The sequence below is a fragment of the Mobula birostris genome, chromosome 3 (genome assembly GCF_030028105.1).
Source record: "Mobula birostris isolate sMobBir1 chromosome 3, sMobBir1.hap1, whole genome shotgun sequence".
In the NCBI taxonomy this organism is placed as follows: domain Eukaryota; kingdom Metazoa; phylum Chordata; class Chondrichthyes; order Myliobatiformes; family Myliobatidae; genus Mobula; species Mobula birostris.
The window spans coordinates 157,959,010-157,979,390 of record NC_092372.1 but is presented as its reverse complement, the minus strand read 5'-3'; the positions used below and the strand labels follow the sequence as shown (position 1 = coordinate 157,979,390).

Below are 20,381 nucleotides of genomic sequence, written 5' to 3'. Positions count from 1 at the left end.
AAGGATTTCCAGACTTGGGAGATGAACTGGGGGCCCCGGTTAGCAACAATGTCAGGGGGAATTCCATGAAGGAGGAAGACGTGATGGACGAGGAGGTCGGCTGTTTCATGGGCTGTAGGGAGTTTGGGAAGGGCTATGAAGTGCATGGCTTTGGAGAAACAGTCCACCATGGTGAGTACAGCAGTGTTCCCATGTGAAGGGAGTGGTCCAGTGACAAAATCCAGAGCAATGTGGGACCAAGGGCGGCCAGGGACAGGTAGGGGATGAAGCAACCCAGCAGGTGGTCGATGGGGGGCTTTTCCACGGGCACACACAGAACAGGCAGAGATGAAGAAGCGAGTGTCAGCATCCATGGTGGGCCACCAGAAATGTCGCTTCAGAAGGGACAGAGTTCGATCGATTCCGGGATGGCAGGTGAAACGAGAAGTATGCCCCCACTGGAGAACCTGAGACCGAACAGAGTCGGGCATGAAGAGGCGATTGGGGGGTCCATTGCCTGGATCAGGTTGAGTCCGTTGGGCCTCCTTGACTATGGATTCAATCTCCCAGGTGAGGGCAGCCACAACACAGGATGGTGGAAGGATGGTCTCGGGGTTGGGAAGGCCCTCCTCGGAGACGTTTTGACGAGAGAGAGCATCTGGCTTCCCATTCTTGGAACCAGGACGATAGGTGAGGGTGAATTTGAAACGGCCAAACAATAGTGCCCAATGGGCTTGGCGGGAATTAAGGCATTTAGCGGTTTGGATGGATGCCAGGTTCTTATGGTCCATCCAGACGATGAATGGATGTTCAGCTCCCTCCTGCCAGTGCCTCCTCTCCTCCAAGGCGAGTTTCACAGTCAGCAACTCCCAGTTCCCAATGTCATAGTTCCGTTCGGCGGGGGATAGATGGGGAGAGAAGAAGGTGCAGGGATGGAGCTTTTGGTCTAGGACAGAGCGTTGGGAGAGGAACCCTCCCACCCCAGAGTCGGAGGCGTCGACTTCCACAATGAATTGGCGAGAGGGGTCAGGTTGGACCAGGATGGGAGTGGAGGTGAAACGCCTTTTTAGCTCCGAGAAGGCTGAGTCTGCTTCGGGGGTCCAGTGTAAAGGGGTCGCAGGAGAGGTGAGTTGAGTAAGGAACACTGCCACCCGGCTGTAATCCCTGATGAAGCGACGGTAGAAGTTTGCAAACCCCAGAAATCGCTGGAGTTGTTTGAGCGTCGTGGGTTTTGGCCACTCTGCCACCGCCCGGATCTTTTCAGGATCCTCCCTCACTTGCCTGCTCTCAATGATGTACCCCAGGAAACTGACAGAGCAGGCATGAAACTCGCACTTTTCTGTCTTAACGAATAGCTTGTTCTCCAAAAGCTTGTGAAGAAACTGATGGATGTGGTGGGTGTGTTCCTGAAGACTACGGGATGTCGTCCAAATAAATGAAAATGAGGGGGGTGTTAAAAGCTGTTTTCCATTCATCTCCCTCCCTTATCCTGACCAGGTGATAGGCATTCCGCAGGTCCAACTAAGAGAAAATTGTGGCTCCGTGAAGGGGCTCGAAAGCAGAGTTGATAAGGGGCAGGGGATACAGGTGTGCGCTACTTAACGTCGATTCGGACAACGTCTGATCGCAAATACGTCCGTAGTCTCGATCGGAGAACGTGACGTAGCGGATGTGACCAATCTCGTGTATTGCGCGTCTCTTGAGTGTAGTAGCGTTATGTGTACAGTGTACAGTATACAGTTTTAGTGTAAGTTCTTGGCTAGTTGTCAATACAGTACTCCATATAGGGTTGCTAAATAATATGGTGTTCACACAACGTCCAAATCGCATAATGTCTGATTTCACAGAAAGTATCTTGGGCGTTAAGCAGCACATACCTGTACTTATTCTTTCTGGTGATGCTGTTCAGGCCATGGTAGTCAATGCAGGGGCACAGTGAGCCGTCCTTCTTTTCCACAAAGAAGAAACCTGCGCCTGCAGGGGAAGATGAGGGTCGAATAATGCCAGCCGCGAGAGAGTCATTTAGGTAAACCTCCATTGCTTCCCTTTCTGGTTGGGACAAGTGGGTGCAGCCGACTGGTGGGTAGCGAGGCTCCAGGGGAGAAGGTCAATAGCGCAATGGTAAGGGCGATGTGGAGGCAGGGAAAGAGCCCGTTGCTTGCTAAACACTTCTCCCAGATCGTGGTGCTCTACTGGAACCTTGGATAAGTCAGTGGGTTCAGTGGCGGACGAGGTCGCGGTGACCTCCACAGGGAAAGGGCTGATTGCAGACCAGTAGAATAACAGAACGAGCTCCAGCTGACTATTTTCCTGGTGGGCCAGTTGATGTGGGGATTATGACGGCTTATCCAGGGGTAACCAAAAACTATAGGGGCTTGAGGAGAGGAAATTAAATTGAATTGTACCTGTTCCTGATGGTTTCCAGAGAGAAGGAGAAACAGGGGTTCTGTGCAGTGCGTGACTCAGGCCAGTAGTCTATTGTCCAGTGCCCGGGTTTCCAGGAGGGTACTCAATCGCTCACGAGGAATTCCAGCTTGGAAAGCTAAGTTTCCATCCAAAAAGTTTCCCTCTGCGCCAGAACCACTAGTGCCAACAGAGGCACGGACTGTTGGTTGTAACACAAAGTGACTTGAAGCTGCATCCGGGGTCGGGGTACGGAAGGGAATGTTGTCTGACTCACCAGGGTCCCCCCTGCCACTGGTGAGCCTTCCCTTTTTGGCCGAAGGGGGCAGGTGGCAAGGAAGAGACCGGACAAGCCGCAATATAGACACACACCTGCTCTCACTCTCCGGAGTCGATCAGTGGGAGAAAGGCGGTTCTGTCCCAGCTGCATGCGCTCCTCTCCTGGGGCGGTGGAAACGACAGGGCTGGGAGCTACTCTAGGAGCAGGAGGAGGAGAGAGGCTTGTTCTGGCAGGGGGTGGTATGAGTGCCGAGGAGTGGCCAAAGGTGGTGAATGACCAGTTCTTTCTCTATGGCGTTCTCAGAGGCGATTGTCCAACCGGTGGCTAGGGAGATCAGGGAATCCAGGCTGTCTGTATCGTCTCTTGTCGCCAACTCGTCTTTCACCATGTCGCTGAGACTATTCCGAAATACCCCTTGGAGTGCCTCATTGTTCCACCCCGAGTCGGCCGCTAACGTCCGGAACTCCACGGAATATTCGGCAACACTGCCTGAGCCCTGACGGAGAGTGAGTAGACGCTTGACGGCATCTTTATCCTGGACAGGGTGGTCAAAGATCTTTCTCATTTCCACAATAAAAGGTGGTGAAGGAAGAGCAGATATCCGGTTGGTTATCCCAAACAGCTGTGGCCCACGCTAATGCACTTCCCCGCAACAACCCCGTGAAATAAACAATCTTTGACTTATCCGTGGAATACATGGACGACTACTGTTCGAACACCAAGGAGCACTGAAGAAGGAAGGCCCGGCACTTCCCCAAATCTCCAGCGTGGTGCTCGGGTTCAGCTACGTGTGGCTCTCTTGGTGGGGGTGTTGCTGACACGTAGGGGGTTGCCGCTACAGGCTGTCTGAGTTGGTTAGGCAGAGTTCCAGGAGTGGGTTGAGTAAAATGAGTGGATACACGGTCCACCTGGTCACCAATCTGCATGACGTGAGCAGATAGGGAACGGAGGTTCTCCATGACCTCCCGGGGGACTTGGTCATGCTGTCCAAATAGGAAACCCTGGCTGGCGAGTGCTTGTTGAAGGGTATTCGTGTCTGCTGGGTCCATGGTGGCCAGATCGTTCTGTTGCAACGAACGAGGCAAACCCAAATGCAGGACGCAGGCACGGAGATTGAGTTAGGATGCAGACGCGGGTGTGAGCATTGAACGGCAAACAGGAGGGAGTGCAGGAAAGCAGGAGGCAGGCAGAACTTATCTTGACATGGAATGTAGAAGGGAAAGCGGCAGACAAAAACTTTTCTTAGCATGGAGAGACGGAGTTACACAGGTAAACCTTGGTGCTGGAGTAAAACTTAAATAACTTAGCCTGACACGGAGAGACCGAGTTTCACAGGTAATTCCCGGCACTGAAGCAAAACTTAGAACACACAATCCTAAGTGGCCAGGAAATGTTAATTACTACACTGGCAAAACCAACGATCTGGCAACTAGTGGGTACAAAGCCAGGGTTCTTATGCTGCGGGTCTTGATGAAAACCAGGTGTGCTGCCATCAAAGGAAATTAGGAGAAAATGGGGAATTAACGGTCGGGACCGTGACAAAGAGAGAGTATACAATATGTCAAAAATTTCTGGGAGGCAGAGGATGTTTCCTACAGTGTGAGAGTCTAGGACCAGAAGGCACAGCCTTAGATTTGAAGGGTGTCCCTTCAGAACAGACATGAGGAGGAATCTTATTAGCCTGATGATGGTGAGTCTATGAAATGCATTACCCCAGATGTCTGTGGAGGCCAAGCTATTGGGTATATTTGGGTATATTTAAAGAGGAGGTTGATATGTTGTTGATTAGTGAGTATGTCAAAGGTTATGTGGAGAAGGCAGGAGAATGGGATTGAGGAGAATAATAAATTAGGTATGATAGAAATGCAGAGCTGACTCAATTAGGACTGAATGACCTAATTCCTCTCATATATCTTATGGTCCTATGAGGGATTAGTTGTCACTTTTCTCTGCAGGCACTGTCCTTTTGAGAGACGGGAACAAAAAAAATTAGAAGGTACTCTAAATGGATATTTGTCAAATAATCATATTATTCTGGTTGTCGTTTTAACTGAGCATCACAGCTTTAGGACTTTCTTTATCATGACTCCTAGAGTAATGTTGGGAACTCAGATATCCTGAATATTATTCTGAGTGCTGTCAGGGTTAAAGGTGAGTGAAGTGTGCCTCTGTTACTTTTACATTTGTTCCAAATAATTATTCCCTCTTTACAGGAGGACAACGGTTGTACCTTGAGCATTTCTTTACCTGTGAAGTCTTTTTTGAATGACCTTGGATCTGAAATATAACATAGAAATGTATGCCATTTAAATGGATGGTATTTATTTTCAACAAAGAAGTTTCATGTAGTCCATCAAATGGGTGATACTTAGGTGCAGCTAGGTTGCTGTGAGGTAACCAGTTAGCAAGGTTGTCTGGTTGCATTGCACATTAAGCGTCCTCTAGAGTTGTCTGTATGGAGTTCACATGTTCTTTCTGTGTCTGCATGGGTTTCTACCATGTGCTTCAATTTCCCCTCACGTTCTTCAGACTAGACCTGCAGGTTAGTAGGTTGAGATGAGTGTGTAGGTGAGCGGTAACCTGAGCATGTGATGCGAAAATGTGGAGAATAAAATATGAGCAGCGTACAATTGGTGTCATAGGATCTTGATGGTCAGCTTGAACTGAGTGGGCCAGAGGGTCTGTTCCTCTGCTATATGGCCCTGTGACTGGCCTGCCCTGGTTATACTTGGGCATCGTAACCTATCATTTCCTTGTGTGTTGTATCTGCCAATCTTGTAGTGGCATGGCCTTTTGCGGAAGACTAAAACTAAATCAGATCTCCAGCGACACCATGGCTGGTGACCTTAAATTTACCCACTTACATCCCTTCTGAACTCTCAAGCTCCCATTACACGCCTTTGGAAAGGGATTCTTTTACGCGCGAGATTTTCATGTGTTGGCCAACGTAGAAAAGCAGGGACTTTTTAAACCCACTTCCTTGAAATTAATTTTCTTTATATTTTGTTCTTGCCTTAACATTCTGGATATAAAACATGATTGTCATTCGTTCTTCGTACTTATAAAATGTTATTTTTCCTGGATGAGAGTATTCTCTGTATTTTCCAATGGCCACTTTATTAGGCACACCTGTACACCTGTTTGTTAATGCAAATATCTAATCAGCCAATCATGTGGTAGAAATTCAATGTATAAAAGAATGCAGACATGGTCAAGAGGTTCAATTGTTGTTCAGACCAAACATCTGAATGTGGAAGAAATGTGATCTAAGTGAATGATTATTTCATAAACAAATGATCTTTTGGGATTTTCACATACAACACTTTCTAGAGTTTACAGAGGATAGTGTAAAAAAAATCCAGTGAACGGTAATCCTGTGGGTAAAAATGCCTTGTTAAAGAGAGGTGTCACAGGAAATTGATCAAGCTGACAGAAAGGTGACAGTAATTTAAATAGTCATGTATTACAACAGTGTGTGCAGAAGAGCATTTCTGAACACACAATGTGTTGAATCATTCACATCCCTCCTCGATAGGCTACTGCAACAGACGACCAGGAGCATAGGCTCAGTGGCTACTTTATTAGGTACAGGACATGCCTAGTAAAGTGGCCACTGTTTATTTCTTTTATCCTTTTTGCTGAGAGTCGTATCCTCTAAAATGTAATGATCTTGCTTCCACTTCCTTTCCCGTAGCAATGTATAATTACTTCCATATTAAAGTCCTGGACTTCACCTTTCATCCCTGAAATGCACATGCCTTTGAAAAAGTGTTTCTTATTATTTTAGTCAGTAAATTTTTTGTTAACTGTGTAAGATAGGTGCATAAAAGGGAGAAAGGTCATGTTGGTTCACTTCAATATTCTATTTTCTAATGTCTACATATTTCAGCCTTTTCAAAAGTAGACTGTTATCTTTTGTATTATTCAGTCTACTGCCTTCGTTTAATCATACAAAAAGTAGTGGATATGGCCCATTCCATCAAAGGTGAAGCCCACCCCACCATTGAGAATTGTCGCAGGAAAACACCATCCATCATCAAGAACCCTACTACCCAGGTCATGCAGTCTTCTCTCTGATGCCATCAGGAAGTAGGTATAGGAGTTTCAGAATCGACACCACCAGATTCAGGAACAGTTATTACTCCTCAACCATCAGGCTCTTCACTCAACTCCACCTGCTCCATCATTAAAGTATTCTCACAACCTACAGACTCACTTTCAAGGATCTTCATCTTATGTTTTCACTATTTATTGTGCATTTATTAATTTTTTTTTCTTTTGTATTTGCACAGTTTGTTGCCTTGTGCACACTGGTGGTCCTTCCTGTTGGGTGCTGTCTTTCGCTGATTCTAACATGGTTATTGGATTTATTGAGTATGCCTTTGAGAAAACAAATCACAAGGTTCTATATAGTGACGTATTTGTACTTTGTCAATAAATTTCCTTTGAACTTTGAACTTTAAATCTTAACTAATAGGTTATTTTTTCTTTTGCTGAAGCAAACAGCATCAAAACGTTGCAAAGGGCTCTTTTGCCCTCTAAATCCTTGCTGCCAATTGAATATTTGTCTACACTGTATTTTCCAGCAACCTTTCGACTGCTCAATGCTGAGGGCCTTCATGTAGATACTTAAAGCTATGACAGTATTTGTTCGCACCCCTACTGATAATGGTTTGAGACTTCAGAATCAGAATCAGGTTTATTATCACTGGCATGTGATGCGAAATTTGTTAACTTAGCAGCAGCAGTTCAATGCAATACATAATCTTGCAGAGAGAAAAAAAACAATAATAAATCAAATAAAACATAATAAATAAACAAGTAAATCAATTAAGTATATTGAATAGATTTTTAAAAAATGGGCTAAAACAAATACTGTATATTAAAAAAAAGTGAGGTAGTGTCCAAAACTTCAATGTCCATTTAGGAATCGGATGGCAGAGGGGAAGAAGCTGTTCTTGAATCACTGAGTGGGTGCCTTCAGGCGTCTATACCTCCTACCTGATGGTAACAGTGAGAAAAGGGCTTGCCCTGGATGCTGGATGTCCTTAATAATGGACACTGCCTTTCTGAGACACCACTCCCTAAAGATGTCCTGCGTACTTTGTAGGCGAGTGCCCAAGATGGAGCTGACTAGATTTATAACCTTCTGCAGCTTCTTTTGATCCTGTGCAGTAGCCCCTCCATACCAGACAGTGATGCAGCCTCTCAGCATGCTCTCCATGGTACACCTATAGAAGTTTTTGAGTGTATTTGTTGACATAGAACATAGAACATAGAAAACCTATAGCACAATACAGGCCCGCAGAGTTGTGCCGAACATGTCCTTACCTTAGAAATTACTAGGCTTACCTATAGCCCTCTATTTTACTAAGCTCCATGTACCTATCCAAAAGTCTCTTAAAAGACCCTACTGTATCCACCTCCACCACCCCTGCCGGCAGCCCATTCCACACACTCACCACTCTCTGAGTAAAAAACTTACCCCTGACATCTCCTCTGTACCTATTCCCCAGCACCTTAAACCTGTGTCCTCTTGTGGCAACCATTTCAGCCCTGGGAAAAAGCCTCTGACTATCCACACGATCAATGCCTCTCATCATCTTATACACCTGTATCAGGTTACCTCTCATCCTCCGTTGCTCCAAGGAGAAAAGACCAAATTCGCTCAACCTGTTTTCATAAGGCATGCTCCCCAATCCAGGCAACATCCTTGTAAATCTCCTCTGCACCCTTTCTATGGCTTCCACATCCTTCCTGTAGTGAGGCGACCAGAATTGAGCACAGTACTCCAAGTGTGGTCTGACCAGTGTCCTATATAGAAACATAGAAACATAGAAAATAGGTGCAGGAGTTGGCCATTCGGTCCTTCGAGCCTGCACCGCCACTTATTATGATCATGGCTGATCATCCAACTCAGAACCCCACCCCAGCGTTCCCTCCATACCCCCTGACCCCCGTAGCCACAAGGGCCATATCTAACTCCCTCTTAAATATAGCCAATGAACTGGCCTCAACTGTTTCCTGTGGCAGAGAATTCCACAGATTCACCACTCTCTGTGTGAAGAAGTTTTTCCTAATCTCTGTCCTAAAAGGCTTCCCCTCTATCCTCAAACTGTGGCCCCTCGTTCTGGACTTCCCCAACATCGGGAACAATCTTCCTGCATCTAGCCTGTCCAATCCCTTTAGGATCTTATACGTTTCAATCAGATCCCCCCTCAATCTTCTAAATTCCAACGAGTACAAGCCCAGTTCATCCAGTCTTTCTTCATATGAAAGTCCTGCCATCCCAGGAATCAATCTGGTGAACCTTCTTTGTACTCCCTCTATGGCAAGGATGTCTTTCCTCAGATTAGGGGACCAAAACTGCACACAATACTCCAGGTGTGGTCTCACCAAGGCCTTGTACAACTGCAGTAGTACCTCCCTGTTCCTGTACTCGAATCCTCTCGCTATAAATGCCAGCATACCATTCGCCTTTTTCACCGCCTGCTGTACCTGCATGCCCACTTTCAATGACTGGTGTATAATGACACCCAGGTCTCGTTGCACCTCCCCTTTTCCTAATCGGCCACCATTCAGATAATAATCTGTTTTCCTATTTTTGCCACCAAAGTGGATAACTTCACATTTATCCACATTAAATTGCATCTGCCATGAATTTGCCCACTCACCCAACCTATCCAAGTCACCCTGCATCCTCTTAGCATCCTCCTCACAGCTAACACTGCCACCCAGCTTCGTGTCATCCGCAAACTTGGAGATGCTGCATTTAATTCCCTCATCCAAGTCATTAATATATATTGTAAACAACTGGGGTCCCAGCACTGAGCCTTGCGGTACCCCACTAGTCACTGCCTGCCATTCTGAAAAGGTCCCATTTATTCCCACTCTTTGCTTCCTGTCTGCTAACCAATTCTCCACCCACACCAATACCTTACCCCCAATACCGTGTGCTTTAAGTTTGCACACTAATCTCCTGTGTGGGACCTTGTCAAAAGCCTTTTGAAAATCCAAATATACCACATCCACTGGTTCTCCCCTATCCACTCTACTAGTTACATCCTCAAAAAATTCTATGAGATTCGTCAGACATGATTTTCCTTTCACAAATCCATGCTGACTTTGTCCGATCATTTCACCGCTTTCCAAATGTGCTGTTATCACATCCTTGATAACTGACTCCAGCAGTTTCCCCACCACTGACGTTAGGCTACCCGGTCTATAATTCCCCGGTTTCTCTCTCCCTCCTTTTTTAAAAAGTGGAGTTACATTAGCCACCCTCCAATCCTCAGGAACTAGTCCAGAATCTAATGAGTTTTGAAAAATTATCACTAATGCATCCACTATTTCTTGGGCTACTTCCTTAAGCACTCTAGGATGCAGACCATCTGGCCCTGGGGATTTATCTGCCTTCAATCCCTTCAATTTACCTGACACCACTCCCCTACTAACATGTATTTCGCTCAGTTCCTCCATCTCACTGGACCCTCTGTCCCCTACTATTTCTGGAAGATTATTTATGTCCTCCTTAGTGAAGACAGAACCAAAGTAAGTATTCAATTGGTCTGCCATGTCCTTGCTCCCCATAATCAATTCACCTGTTTCTGTCTGCAGGGGACCTACATTTGTCTTTACCAGTCTTTTCCTTTTTACATATCTATAAAAGCTTTTACAGTCCGTTTTTATGTTCCCTGCCAGTTTTCTCTCATAATCTTTTTTCCCCTTCCTAATTAAGCCCTTTGTACTCCTCTGCTGAACTCTGAATTTCTCCCAGTCCTCAGCTGCAACATAGCTGCAATATAGCTGCAACATTACCTCTTGGCTCCTAAATTGAATTCCACGATTGATGAAGGCCAATACACCGTACGCCTTCTTAACCACAGAATCAACCTGCGCAGCTGCTCTGAGTGTCCTATGGACTCGGACCCCAAGATCCCTGTGATCCTCCAGGCTGCCAAGTCTCTTCAAACTTCTAATAAAGCATAGCCGCTTTCATGCCATCTGCAGCTTAATGTGAAAAAGACTAAGGAGCTGGTGGTAGACCTAAGGAGAGCTAATGCACCGGTGACCCCTATTTCCATCCAAGGGGTCAGTGTGGACATGGTGGAGGATTACAAATACCTGGGGATACGAATTGACAATTAACTGGACTGGTCAAAGAACACTGAGGCTGTCTACAAGAAGGGTCAGAGCCGTCTCTATTTCCTGAGGAGACTGAGGTCCTTTAACATCTGCCGGACGATGCTGAGGATGTTCTACGAGTCTGTGGTGGCCAGTGCGATCATGTTTGCTGTTCTGTGTTGGGGCAGCAGGCTGAGGGTAGCAGACACCAACAGAATCAACAAACTCATTCGTAAGGCCAGTGATGTTGTGGGGATGGAACTGGACTCTCTGATGGTGGTATCTGAAAAGAGGATGCTGTCTAAGTTGCATGCCATCTTGGACAATGTCTCCCATCCACTACATAATGTACTGGCTGGGCACAGGAGTACATTCAGCCAGAGACTCATTCCACCGAGATGCAACACTGAGCGTCATAGAAAGTCATTCCTGCCTGTGGCCATCAAACTTTACAACTCCTCCTTTGGAGGGTCAGACACCCTGAGCCAATAGGCTGGTTCTGGACTTATTTCCTGGCATAATTTACGTATTACCATTTAACTATTTATGGTTTTATTACTATTTCATTATTTATGGTGCAACTGTAACAAAAACCAATTTCCCCCGGGATCAATAAAGTATGACTATGACTATTTATGACTATATCAATATGTTGGGACCAGGTTAGATCCTCAGAGATCTTGATACCCAGGAACTTGAAGCTGCTCACTCTCTCCACTTCTGATCCCTCTATGAGGATTGGTATGTGTTCCTTCCTCTTACCCTTCCTGAAGTCCATAATCAGCTCTTTCGTCTTACTGACGTTGAGTGCCAGGTTATTACTGCAGCACTACTCCACTAGTTGGTATATCTCACTCCTGTATGCCCTCGTCTCCATCTGAGAATCTACCAGCAATGGTTGTATTGTCAGCAAGTTTGTAGATGGTACTTAAGCTTTGCCTAGCCACAAAATCATGTGTATATAGAGAATAGAGCAGTGGGCTAAGCACACACCCCTGAGGTGCACTAGTATTAATCGCCAGCGAGGAGGATATGTTATCACCAATCTGCACAGACTGTGGTCTTCCAGTTAAGAAGTCGAGGATCCAATTGCAGAGGGAGGTACAGAGGCCCAGGTCTTTTTTCTGGGTGAAAAACAATTCTACTTTCTCAATTGCCCCCTAATTCTCCTATCATTTAAACATTTGCTCTCTAGTGAAATATCACTACTTAGTTTATTCCCCTACTAAATTATGCCCCTCAATTTTGTATACCTCAATCGGGAACCATTTTAGCCTTATAAAGAAAACAAATCCTAGCCTATTCAATCTCTCTTCATAAATGAAATGTGCTATTCCCAGCAAACTCCCAGTGAATCTCTTTCAAAGGTTCATTTATCAAAGTATGTATGCAGTATACAACTCTGAGATTGTTCTTCTCCGGGGAGCCATGAAACAAAAAAAAAACATGGGAGTCAGTTCAAAGAGAAACAGCAAACACACCCCTCCCTTCTGCACAGAAAAAGATAATCAACCTCCCACCAAACCCCCCTCCCCTGCAGAAAATGCAACAAGAACATTGGCCCCCAAACACCCCTTCCCTGGCAAGAAACACAACAAGAACATCGACTGCCAAATCCTCCTCACCTGCACAAAAATTAACAAATACTCAACAAAAATATTGACCCCCAATCCCTCTCCCCGCACAAAAGCACAACAAGAACATCGACCACTGAACAAACCCGCCCCTTGCACAAAAAACAACAAGAAAGCTCAAAATATAAAAATCATAGGAGTGAAAAAGTCCATAGTCCAAATCCATAAATGCAGAACCTCGGCAACAACTTCTGACATAATCGAAAGAGACACCACTCAAGTGCAGAAGCCCATCCTCCAGGCACAGCGACTGGCCACACAGGCTTCTTCTCCAGCAGCAGAGTGATTCCATCAGTGACCAAAAAGCAGGTGGTCGGTGCTGAATCCAAACTCGTCCTCTGCATTCGCCTCGATGTTTCAATCTTCCTTGTTGCTTTAATCAGCGAATGATGGAGGCTTTAATTGGTGAAATGGAGACGAACATTGGCTCACGCCTTGTCTCGTAGTTTGTTCACCCTGAGGTTGGCACTAGCTTCTGGAATCTTCTCGGAGACAGCAAAGCACTGAATCATTCAATAGATCTCCAGACTGTAAATCACAGGCTCTAACAGTTCCAGAAACAGATTTAATATGAAGAATTGATGTAAAAGAAGTGAAATAAACAGTTTTGTGGTCAATCCAAAAGAAGTTGACCAAGGGAGCATTGTGTGTAGGTGCCATCTACTTTTACAATTTCATTCATTTTTTCATGTGGCTACCAGAATTATGCATAATATTTCAGCTGTGGCCTAATCAATATTTTAAATAATTGTAGCATGATATCCCTACTTTCATACCTAATAAAGGCAAGTATCCAGTCTGCTGCCTTAACCATCTCATCCACTTGTTGTTTGCTTTCCAGGACCCTTGGACATGTACTTCATGTCCCTCTGTTTTTTGTACTTCTGAGCGCCCTACCATTCATTGTGTATGGCCTTCCAAGTGCATCACCTTGCACTTACGAGAATTTAATTTTATTTGCTATTTTTCTGTCCATTTTACAAATAGACCAATATTATCCTGCAATCTAAGACTGTCCTCACTGGCAACAGAACCAATTTTTATGTCATCTTTAAACTTACTAATCATACCTTCTACATTCATAGCATTAATGTATATGACAAACAAGGATCTTAGCAGCAACGCCTGTGGTACACCACTATTCAGTCTTCCAATTATAAAAACAATACTTGAGATACATCATGGCCCCCTACCACCACACTAGTTGTAGGTCCAAAAGGTGTGGATCCCATGTACTCTAACATTTAAACCTATTTCCCATGTAGGACCTTGTCAAATACTGAAATCCATGTAGACTACATGAGTTAGATTATCCTCATTAGCACACTATCACTACTTAAAAATCAGTTAACGTAGGCAGTATTTCCCATCAACAAGCCATGCTGACTATCCCTGTCTCTCAAAGTGCAGATTTCCCATGATAATTTGTTCAAGAATTTTGCCTATTTTGAATCCAATTATGTTTTTCTCCATAGTGATTATAGATGGAAAATAGTCATTTAAAATCTTACCTACGTCCTCCTCATTTGATTCATTTTATTGATTTTCTTTTTGATAAGAACTTGGATGAGCACTTGATGAGCCATGAAATACAAAGCCATAGACATTGCTCAGTGTTATACAGAGGGGCCTGTTGAAATTGTTCTTGCACTTGAAGGTTACATTGGTTATGGGACTGTACAAAAACAGTGTTAGGGTGACACGCAAAGTTGTACTAATGCCATCACCATTTCTTGTCTGTTTTACTTTATCCTCTTGTTAAAGCAACACATAACCATTGGTTTTAAAAATTACATTAACCTTGACCCTGTTACTTAAGCTTTAGAGTGAAGTTGAGCTTTTTTTTAAAGGCATTAAGAGGTGGTAAAAGAGGCTCACTGAATAAACTTAATGTTGATCTGAAAGTGACAGCTTTTTTGATTATGTGCTTAAACTGGATATGGGAAGAATAAGTTAAATTTAAGTCATTGCTCTGGATTTTTCAATAATATCTTAAATGCTAATGAAAAATTTTGATGGAACTGTGATGTAAAGTATTAATTGTTAGACCATTACAACTGCATAATTTTGTTCAATATATTGGTAGCAAATGCTAGTTAAAAATCTAGTATGCATAATTGCTGCAGAAAAGAATTTTGGTTTCCATATTAGCTTGTTACAGTGACACGGTGTTGTCATCTTGACTCCATGGAATTAATTATTTACTAAGGTAATAGTTAAATTTTAATCAATGTTCTTCTTCCACTCTGCATAGGATAGTCCAGTTATATCGTCTGTGTTCGGCCTAGCAGGAATCTGCTAATGTAAAGGTAGGTTTTAAGAGTACAAAAACTTACTTAAGGGGTAACTACCAGTGAGCAAAGTGGCAGGAAGTTGAGGCAGCAAATGAGTTGCATGTGAACAAGGCAAGTGGCTCGTTCAATGTAGTAGTTGCGTTCTAAGATCATTTTCAAATGATCTCTGAGTTTCCTTAAGTGAAACAGAGGCTCTGTGTGAGAGTAAAAATACGGATCGTTCTTTTGGTATTTCTGTGCCTCTTTTATCGATGAAAGTTTGTGTCTTTTTTTTTACAAAAATGAGAAATTGAAACTGTCTTCTGCAATTAATAGCAAAAATTTCCTTGGCAGATCGGTCGAACAAGATAAAATTTAATAGGATTATTCCACAGAAGCAAGCCTTTATTTGGTTTCAAGAACAAACATTATTTGCGTATACTTTTGTACAAGAACTAATTTGAAAGGTTTTATAATAAATAAGTACTCAGAACCTGATCTTTGCACATGGCTGAGGCTGAATATTTAACCTTGGCATTGCATCAGAAACTAATTAGACATATCGAATTGATCTGTTGTCTTATGACCTTAGGATCTTAAGTTCGCTTCTTTGTGTGAAATTTGAAAAAGTCACTCTTTTTAAGTATGTAGATCATGCTTTGATGATGCCTTTTTAAGTATGGATGACAGGTACTAAAATTCGAGTTTGTTTTAAATACTGCCTATGAGTTGAGGGGTGAGGTCTTCTTCTTGGATCCATGAAAAACCTCAAGGCAACTATCATGCACATTCTTTCCTCTGCAGCAAGTGACAGGAATGACTTGTGTCCCTAGTGATGTCTGGCTGCTGGCCATTTTTGCTTTGCCACTATGTTTTGACAAGAAAGAGGTGGGTACCAGGACAGGTAGCCTGAGCATTAATTCCTTCCAACCTATACACTGCACATGACTGGCTGCTTTGTAGTCTTCCTTGATATTGCCACAATTACTTTTTCCTACTGTTCAGCACCGGTGACTCAGTTAAGTTCTGCATATGATCATCAATATTTGAAGCTGGGCATCATGTCTAACTGTAAAATGCAAAAGAATAAAGATGTTAGAAATAAAATACTGGAGGCAGTCACCAGATCAGGCATCATCTATGAAGTGTGCACAATGAGAAATTTGTAAGAAATATAGTTAGATCACTACAGTAGTAGTGTGTAATTTTGAGTGCCTCACTGTCAAAATGGCATGAAAGTCACTGGAAGATTACAATATGCATTTAATAGGACCATTAAGAGATGAAACCTAATACACTGCAATTGAGAATTGAGGAATTAAAATACAGTAGAAAAAATATTTTTTCTGGGTGTATCTGCTGATTTAAAAAGAAAATAGTACTCTTTAACCTGGAATCCACAGATTAGCTCAGCAGATTGATGGATGAGAGAGTGATATTGGATTGATGTGGCAGATCGGATGTGTGAATTTGGGTGAGTGAACAGGCTCAGGAAGGAAGGATAGGGTTGGGGTTGCGTTTGAGGGATGATGAGAGCCCTGCATAAGAGTTTTATAATACTCAACTAACGCTAAGTGAATCTGCAAGAATATGATTTCTCATACTATTTCAAGCTGGCTTTGTAGGTGTTGTGCAAGCCTTGTTCTTCATGAGTGATTGCATGCACAGATTTAACTTGTAGAATTGGCATAAAGTATATGTTGCACAGTTTTGGATGTCAATATGCATATCTGGGACCCTCTACATGTCAGCTACCTTGTGTGTCTGCACTGAACATCAGTCTTCCTGCAACTCCATTTGTCTTCTTTAATTTTGCATTGAAATTGGATCACTTAGCACAGAAAACATGGCAATGTGTGAACATGCGTTTAACTGCACGTTCTTGGAAATGCTTAGTTTGTGAATATGAAAAGTAAGACTTGGACTTGGTAGGCTGAAGGTGCCTATTTCCATAGAGTATATCTTAAGGATTGGCTTATTATTATTACCTTATCCTATCAACACACATCAAAGTTGCTGGTGAACGCAGCAGGCCAGGCAGCATCTCTAGGAAGAGGTACAGTCGACGTTTCGGGCGAGACCCTTCGTCCTAGAGATGCTGCCTGGCCTGCTGCGTTCACCAGCAACTTTGATGTGTGTTGCTTGAATTTCCAGCATCTGCAGATTTCCTCGTGTTTACCTTATCCTATGATGTGCTTAGTGCATTGCCCTAATAGTTTTTCATTTCAAAATTATATAAAAGTTGTTTTAAGCATTACACCAATGAAGTATGGTGTGAGGCAACTCTGAGCAAAGTACAAAGTAAATTTATTATCAAACTACATATATGTTACCATATACTATCTTGTGATTCATGGGAATTCATGTTGAATAACAATTAAACTTTAACTTGAACTTATGAGTGAAAAGCTGTGCCCTAGGTAACACATTAATCTCCTTCATACTAATTCCAATGCCATCATGTCCTTTCTATAGTGTAGCAACCAGAAGTGTGCACTTCGCTCTGACTGTGGGCTCTCAAATGTTTACTTAAGTTTAGTAATGTAACGAAAGCAAATATCATATGTTTCTGTGCCACTTTATCTAGCTGTGCTGTTACCTTGTATGCTAACGTTCCTCTGGTTCTCAATACACCTCAAAGCTCTCCCTGTCACTGTGTATGTCTTAACCCAATTAATGCTCCCAAAGTGTTCGTCTTGCACATATCAGGATTGAATTCTATCTACCATTGTTCTGCCTGTCTTGTCAATTGATCAATATTGTGCTGTGGCCTTAGAATATCTTTTTTAGTATCAACAGCATGACCAATTCTTATATCATTGGCAGGCTTACTAATCTATGTTTGTGTTGAATTATTACTGCTCAGAATATTCCTCCAGCCAAGGTGTGGAAAGTCAGGGAACCTCTGCCTCTCATCATGACTGGATTAATTTCTGTTTATCTCATTATAGAAAGGATGACAAAGCTTTGGAGAGGGTGGGCGGATTTAAGGGCATGTACTATAAGAAGAGGTTGGACAAACTTGGGCAGTTCTCTCTGGAGCAGTGTGGAGATTACAAGAGTCATGGATAGAGTAGATAGCCAGTATTGTTCTTCCATCTTTGAAATGTCTGATACTAGAGGGCATGAATTTAAGATGAGAGGGGATAGGTTCAAAGGAGATGTGTGGGCAAGTTTTTGTTTTGTGCAGATTGTGCGGTGCCTGGAATGTACTGCCAGGTCTGGTAATGTAGGCAAGTGCTATGGAGGTGTTCAAGAAGCTCTAAGATGTTGAATGTGCAGAGAATGGGTAGATATGGACATTGTTGGCAGACAGAACTAGTTTAGTAAGGCATGTAATTACTAATTTATTTAATAATAGCCTGTTGCTTTGCTGTACTGTTCTATGTTCTAATTTTCCATATTTTAAGTTCAGAATGTCTATTTGGTATTTCCTAGCATTTATACTCAGCATTACATCAAGCAAATGTAGGTTTTGCTGCAGAGAGCCTTACTGTTCATCTCAAGCTAACCATTTCTTTGAACAAGAATAATGTAGGCCTTGTATCAGAGGTTTCAAAGCATGCTTAGAAGTCTGCGAGGGACTGTGATGAATTAATATTAACTTTGGAAAATATTTGTAGTATTGATCTTGGCATGCTTAAAGTGGTAAGTTCATATTTTTTCCCGAAGGTTTTCCACTGCTTCTCTCATGCTGAAGGGGTGATTCATGCTGAAGTGAAGTTTGCTATGCTTTGGTGCCCTAGTGATTATTCCTTGATAATGATGGTGATCATCAGAAAAATGGAAACAAAAACAGAAGACCATAGATGCTGAAAATCTAAGCTAAAACCAGAAAATGCTGCAATCACTCAACAGGTTAGGCCACATCAGTGGGAGAGAAATAGTTAATTTTTCAGGTTAAAGAACTGGGAAGAGACAAAAGAAGCTTGTTTACGTGCCAGGAGGATGGGGTGCAAGTGTCACTTAAGAGTAAAATTACTGTGGTAAGCTGTAGACTGGTCAATGAATGAATGGGGATAGTTATAGAGTGGGAAAATAGACAAAGTAATGTAGGAGTTACAAAATGCAGAGCAATAAGCTCAGGTTGAGTATGTCCCTCACTTCCTGAAAGGAAAAAGAACAAACACATTGAAGCAATATAATAGATGGATGACTGATAAGGACTGAGAAATCAAGTTTCCTGATGTTATAGAATACTGAGTACATTTTGAGTACATTATGCTGCAATGTGCCCAGATGGAAGATAAGTTGCGATTCCTCAAACTTGTTTTGGGCTTCTCTTAATGGGAGGAGCTCAGCAGGTCGTGCAGCATCCGTGGAAACGTTGACCGATCTTTTCCACGGATGCTGCCCGACCTGCTGAGTTCCTCCAGTGTGTTGTGACCAATAGATCACAGTGTGATGGAGAACTCGAGTAGTAGGCAACAGGAAGTTCAGGGTCACTCTGTGAACTGAACATCAGAAGGATGTTTGAGTATTGGAAACTATTGGAGAGGAAACTTCGACTCACTTGGCTGTGTGTACGATCTCTATTTCTGTTTACATTTGTTATGAAGGATCTAAAATGGCTGAAACTTTCTGCAGAATAGCTTGCAGGCATGCTGGCTGATTGTCAGTTCATTAAACTCATTCTTACCTGATCTATGTTTTCTGACGCAAACCTCCTCAGGTAAATTGACTAAGCTGTTCCAGGATGCTCATCTAGAAGCCGTGACTGTTGTTAATAGCAAGGACTCTCATTACTTTGATGGTTGGTTAAGCTATGCACCTTGTTTGCTGATGGTAAAATGGCCTGAATATTTGTACATTTATCTGATATTGATAGATAGTTAAAATACTGTCAAATCTCTAAAAAAAACTTCTAAAAATTAAATCAATTGTTTAAAAACATTTGAACAAATAAAAGTTTGAGTTAATTAAATCAGTTAGCTTCTACTCGCCCTTCTCCCTTGCAGCTTTCCTAACATTCATGCGAGTGGTCTCTGAACAGTGGTCTAATTTCTCCAGCAGCAGCAGAGCAGTGATAGCAGTTTGCTGGTGTAGTCCAATGTAAAAGTTCAATCAGAAATTTCTTAGAGGAAGACCCAGAGTTTCACAGTTACATGGGAGCTTAGTTATAGAATTAAGTTGCTGCAGTTCCATGATGTAGTTCCATGTGGAAGATTCAGTCTGTAGGTTTGTAATGCAAATTACACCTGATCTCACATTGAGAATATATTGACAGTTTGCAAAATTGCTCAAGTGAGCAGTGTAGATACGCAAGAGAAAAGAAAGAAATGGATTTCACTGCTGATCAAACTTGGAGACTGAAGGGTTTTGCATCATGATATGGTATTTGGAGAGTTAAAGAAATGAGGCATGTTCCACAGGAGATCTGAGCCCTTCTCTGTTCAGAATAAAAGTTCCCGTTTTGAATCTGAACTGAGAAATTGAATTTAGAAATTAAAAAAAAATTCCAACAGTAATTAAATCCTAAAAGAATGATAGTTGATGTTTTACAATTGTTTGCTAGTAATTGGAACTGCAGTGGAAAATCACATACAGGTGTATGTAAAATGGGGTGGTATGTAGGTAGGTAGGTATTTATTGATTGATTTATTTAGAGCATGGAATAGGCACTTCTGGACCTTTGAACTGCCTCACCCAGCAACACACGATTTGACCCTAGCTTAGTCACGGGACAAT

General features: G+C 42.8%; 1 protein-coding gene across 7 annotated transcripts in view; it reads left to right on the top strand.

The window, feature by feature from the left end:
* cobl (cordon-bleu WH2 repeat protein) overlaps window positions 1-20,381 on the top strand; it is a 302,078-nt gene that overhangs the window by 8,390 nt on the left and 273,307 nt on the right. The window contains exon 2 of one of the 7 annotated variants that reach the window (XM_072253550.1): window positions 14,675-14,729. The exons of 5 other annotated variants lie outside the window; for them this stretch is intronic. The gene's annotated coding sequence lies outside the window, so the exon portion shown is untranslated. Of the gene's footprint in view, window positions 1-14,673; window positions 14,730-20,381 lie in introns of those variants that run through there. One more of the 7 variants, XM_072253552.1, reaches the window with a different exon arrangement.